The sequence below is a fragment of the Tenrec ecaudatus genome, chromosome 1 (genome assembly GCF_050624435.1).
Source record: "Tenrec ecaudatus isolate mTenEca1 chromosome 1, mTenEca1.hap1, whole genome shotgun sequence".
NCBI classification, from domain to species: Eukaryota; Metazoa; Chordata; class Mammalia; order Afrosoricida; family Tenrecidae; genus Tenrec; species Tenrec ecaudatus.
Genome location: NC_134530.1, coordinates 236,923,947 through 236,929,946, shown reverse-complemented (window position 1 = coordinate 236,929,946; position 6,000 = coordinate 236,923,947).

Genomic DNA, 6,000 nt, shown 5'->3' with positions numbered 1-6,000 from the left:
ATTCATCGCGACCTTATAGGACAGGGTAGAACTGCGCTTTTGGGTTTCCAAGACTGTAAATCTTTACAAGAGTAGACAGCCTTATCTTTCTCCCGTGGAGTTACCTAGGTGAAAATTACTAAAAATTCAGTTATTAACCGAAAGTTTGGAGATTCCAGCATGCTCAAAAGTACTTGGAAGGAAGACGTGGTGATCTACTTCTGAGAAATCAACCACTGAAAACTCTATGCAGGATAATTCTACTCTGATAGGCCTGGACATTATCTTGTGTCCTTCCTAGAGTTATAGTAACTATAAGAAATTACATGTGTCCTTATACACAGACACGCATGCATGCATATAAATCATGCATGTAATGCCTGCTACATATTTAACTCTCTAAGGCATCTATTGAGATACCTGTTGTAACTCTAAGTCATTCTTGTTATCTCAGAACCAAGTATTTGGAATTTTCAAACATGAGGAAGAGTAAATCAAGATGTAATTGGAACAAAACAACCAAATGATGACATATGCTGGGGATTTTCAGATTCCATGAACTCTGCTGGAAAGTTTAGTAACAAAACATAAGCAAATATAAGGGAAATAAAAAACCCAACAACACCAAAAACTCTTACCAGAATATTATGTACAATGCATCATGATAGTCTATTTTAAGTTGTGGCAGGCCAAACAAACTGTAATTTAAACAACCAACCTGCAACACAAAGAACAAGGAACCGCAGGAGAAATGACAAAAGAGAGAAGAAACAAGAAAATGATAAAAAAGAAACAAATAGCAGGATTTGTTGTAATAGGACAATATCAATACTGGATTGATAACAGTCAAGGATCTGTATATAGGATGGATATGAGGAATCTCAACAGACCCACAGCAATAGAAGAAATAGACAATGTTATCAAGGGATTACCAGCAAAAAAATCCCCCTGGACCAGATGGCTTCACAGGAGAATTCTACCAAGCATTCAGGGAAGAACTGACACCAATGCTACACAAGCTCTTCCAGAGCATAGAAAAGACAGCAAACATAAATTCTTTCTATGAAGCTAGTGTAACTCTGATACCTAAAGCGGGCAAGGATCCCACAAGAATCAAGAATCTAGAACCAATATCCCTAATGAACATTGATGATAGATCCTTAACAAAACATTACCCAAACAAATAATTCACCATGACCAAATGGAATTCGTTCCAGAGATGCAGGGATGGTTCAACATATGAAAGACCATTAGTATTTTTCACCACATTGACACGAAAAATGATAAGAACCACAGGATAGTATTGATAGATGCGGAAAAAGCATTTGACAACATCCAACACCAATTCCTGTTTAGGACACTCAAGAAGATAGGAATGGAAGGAAAACTCTCCAATATAATACAAGCTATATACAAAAAACCAACAGCCAACGTGGTAGTCAATGGAGAAAAGACAAAAACAATCCCACTGCAAAGGGGGACCAGACAAGGATGCCCCTTGTCCCCACTTTTATTTAACATTATACTGATGCTCTTAGTGTAAGGCAAAGAAAAGACATGAAAAGTATTCGTCTGGGGAAGGAAGAGGTGAAACTATCATTATTTGCTGATGATATGATTTTATATATAGAAAATCCCAAAAGCTCCACAGGGGGTGTGTTGGAAGTGATAGAGGAATATTACAGTGTCAGAATATAAGATCAACAAACTAAAGTCTACAGGACTGCAATACACATCTGACAAGACCATGATAGAGGGGATCCAACAGGTCATACCCTTCACAGTAGCCAAGCACAAGTTGAAATGTCTGGGGATATTCCTGTCTAAAAAAAAGAGTTGTATGAGGAAAACTACAGAATACTATTACAAGAAACCAAGAGTGAGCTCAACAAATGGTAGACTGTCCCATGCTCGTGGATCAGAAAACTCAATATAGTAAAGATGTCAGTTTAGCCCAAGGCACTATGTAAGTTTAATGCTATCCCGATACAAATACCATCATCTTTCTTCAAATAATTGGAAAAACTGATTGCCAACTTCATATGGAGAGGAAAAAAGCCAAGAATTAGCAAAGAACTCCTCCAGAAGAAGGACAAAGTTGAAGGGCTTACTTTGCCTTGAATTTAGCGCCCATTATATAGTCACAGTGGTCAAAACAGTGTGGTGTTGGTATAATGACAGATACTCGGACCCATAGAAAAGAACTGAAAATCCAGAAATAAAATCATCAGCATACAGACAACTGATCTTTGATAAGGGACCAAAAATATCAAATGGGAAGCGGATGCCTTCTTCAACAAGTGGCACTGGGAAAAAAAAAAGGATATATATCTGCAGAAAAATGAAGCAAAACCTTTACTTCATTCCATGAACAAGAATAAACTCAATGTGGATTACAGACTTTAAAGTATAACCCCAAATTATTTGGACCATTAATGAGAGAATTGGGAAAAACCTGAGAACTTTGGCACACAATACACAGGCAATCAGAAATTGGAAGGACACCAATAGAGAGGAGGCACAAATTGAAAAGTGGGATATACTGAAGATAAAACACCTGTGTACATCGAAAAAATTCACCAAGAGAGTAACAAGATAGCCAACTGATTGGGAAAACATCTTTAGCAATAAAACATCAGACAAAGGCCTCATTACTAAAATCTACAATTCTTTGCTAGCTTACAATAAGGAAAAAAAACTAATACCCCATTGAGGAGGTGGGCAAACGATCTGAACAGAAGTTTCACAAGGCCAAAAATCTGAATAGACAATAAACATATGAGAAAATGTTCCCGATCATTAGCCATAGAGAAATGCAAATGAAAACAACTATGAGATATCATCTAACACCCTCAAAGATAGCCTAATTCAAAAAATGTCATAAAGGAACAAGTGTTGTAGGGGCTGTGGTGAGATAAGAACTCTCATCCACTGCTGGTGGACCTGTAGGTATGTACAGCCACTATGGAAAATGATTTGGTGATATCTAAAACAGATGGAAATTGAGCTACCATATGACCCAATAATCCCCCTACTGGCATATACCCAGAAGAGGCAAGAAACAAACCACAGCTGGACATCTGCTCCAATGTTCATCATGGGGAAGTTCACAATCACAAGGAGTTGGAGACAACCCAAATTTCCATCAATGGATGAATGGATTAAAAACTGTGGTACATACATACAGAGTGGAGTACTATGCATCCCTAAAAAGTAGTGATGAACATATGAAGCAGAGTGCTGCATGGGAAATATTGGAGGGAATAGTGCTCAGTGAACTAAGCCAGGCACAAAAGGACAAGTACAACATGAATCCAGTGAGGTAAGCTTAAAAAGCCAAAAGGACATAAGGGAAAAGCTCCTATATGCATACAGTCCTGGGGTGAGGTCCACTATGGTAGAGGTCAGACCCAGCCCAGGGAAACATATGACAGCCAACTAAAAGGTAAGGGGAAAAAGACATAGGGAGTTGGGAATAGGCCACTAACCCACCCAAGACAGGGTATTGTTTATATCTCCACAGGAGAGGGAGAGAGGCTCCATACATCAACCTGGTGTGCCAAAACGTGAATGCGACATACAGGCTTTAAGCAGGGAACCAGTAGAGAGGTCTGTGGGGTCTGCTCTAATCCCAGCTAAGTGGATCCCCTTCCACTCCCCCCTCCCCCACAAAAAAAAGCACAGCAGAGGACAGCACTGAGCTACAGCTCAGGGAGTGGGGTGCATCTTATCAGATCACAGGGGAGAAAACTAAGAGGGAAGGAGAGAGAAAGAGAGAGTGGAACACATTCTGGCCCACCAGGCCCTGAGGATGATACTCCTGCTCAGAATAGCCAACCCACAGAGAGGAACATAGGGCTGGCCCCACCGGGAGACACAAGTTACCTCACGGACCCATAGTGATATGGGGGACAACACTGGAGACACAGTATGGGAATTGTGCCTGCTCTGACCCCACAACCCTAGGGCGAAACACTCAAGGCTTGCAACAGAGCAGCAAGGGAGCAAAACAATGAAGTCCCTGGGGAATACCAAAAATAGACTTTGGAGCCAGGGCGTGACACCCTATAGGAATCGACCGGAAAACACTCATAAAGGTCAACAAACAGACCTGTGCCTCTTCATAGGCTTTTCTCTTTTATTGTTGCTGTTGTTTTGCTTTGCTTTGTTTTTGTGCTTATTATTATTATTATTTGCATGCCTATCTAGATAAACCACATGGGATAAAGAATCCAGAGGAGAAAACAAGGGGACCTAAGTTTCATGGGGGTAGGGGGTTTGGGGACTGGTGCAGTGGAGACTGAGAGGCAAGGTAAAGGAAGAAGGATGCCAACAACCTCAGGGACAAGGGGACAAGAGACTTAAAATTCATAGTGTAGGATGCCTGGCAAGGTTTGATCAAGTGCAAATGTAATTGAGAGGAATTATTGAAGGTCTATTGATGGTCGAACATGATAGTGGGACAAGAGAAAAATAAAAGGAATTAGAGGAAAGAACTAGGAGGGAGAGGACATTTATAGAGGTCTCAATACAGACATGTACATATGTAAATATATTTATATATAATGATAGGGAAGTAGATCTGTGTACATATATTTATATGTTAAGTATTAAAGTAGCAGATGGACATTGGGCCTCTACTCCAGTATTCTTCAACAGTAGAACACTTTGTTCTAATAACCCGGCATTCTTCCTGACATGATTTCTGAAAAAAAAAATTAAATGGGTGCATCAGCAAATGTGGTGAAGAGAGAGATAGTGCCTGGCTATCAAAAAATATAGCATCTGGGGTCTTAAAGGCTTGAAGACAAACAAGCAGCCACCTAGCTTAGAATCAAAAAAGTCCACATGGAAGAAACAAACCAGCCTGTGTGATCATGAGGTGTCGACAGGATCAGGTCTCAAGCATTAAAAACCAGAACAAAAAATCCTATCTATGTGAATGAGGGGGACGGAGGAATGGAGACCCAAAGCCCATCTGTAGACCACTGGACATCCCCTCACAGAAGGGTCACTAGAAGAAATGAGCCATTCAGGGTGCAGTATAGCACCCACAAAACAAACATTCTTCTAGTTTGTCAATACTTTCTCCCCCACACTATCATGACCCCAATTCTACCTTACAAGTCCAGCTAGGCCAGAGCATATACACTGATACAGATAAGAGTTTGCAACACAGGGAATCCAGGAAAGATAGCCCCCTCAGGACCAATGATGAGAGTAGTGATACCGGAAGGGTAAAGGTAAGATGGGGGGAGAAAGAGGCAACTGATCACAATGATTGACATATAACCCCCTCCCACGGGAACAGACAATGGAAAATTGGATAAAGGGAGACGCGTGTAAGACACGAAAATATAATAATTTATAAATTATCAAGGGTTCATGAGGGAGGGAGGATGGGGATGGGGGAAAATGAGCTGATACCAAGGGGTCAAGTAGAAAGAAAATGTTTTGAAAATGATGGTGACAACATATGTACAACTGTGCTTGACAAAATCGAAGTCTGTATGGATATGATAAGAGCTGTAAGAGCCCCCAATAAAATGGTTTTTAAAAAAGGTAGTCAAGAATCTGAATAGTTTCCACTTTTCTGGGTTTACCAAAAGCAGCTGCTGCGGACATATTGAACATACTGCTTGGTGTACATGTGTTAAGGTTTCCTAATGAATATACATGAGAATGAACTTGCGGTTTCTTGGGATATATATATAGCTTCAACTCTTCTACATGTGCCAAAGTGTTATTTAAAGAGTTAGCATCAATTTACTCTCCCGCCAGAAATACCAGCATTTCAATCGCTACATACCTCCATAATCGTATGTATTGTCCTATTTTACAGTGTGCACTCCCTCAACTCAAACTAACTGCCGTCGTGTCAATTCTGACTCCTAGCGATCCGGTAAGACGGGTGGCACTGTCCCGGCAGGTTTTAGAGACTGTAACTCTGGACCAGATTTGAAAAGTTCATCTCTCTCCAGGGGACAGCTGGTGGGTTCAGTGCTGACCTTGTGGTCAGTT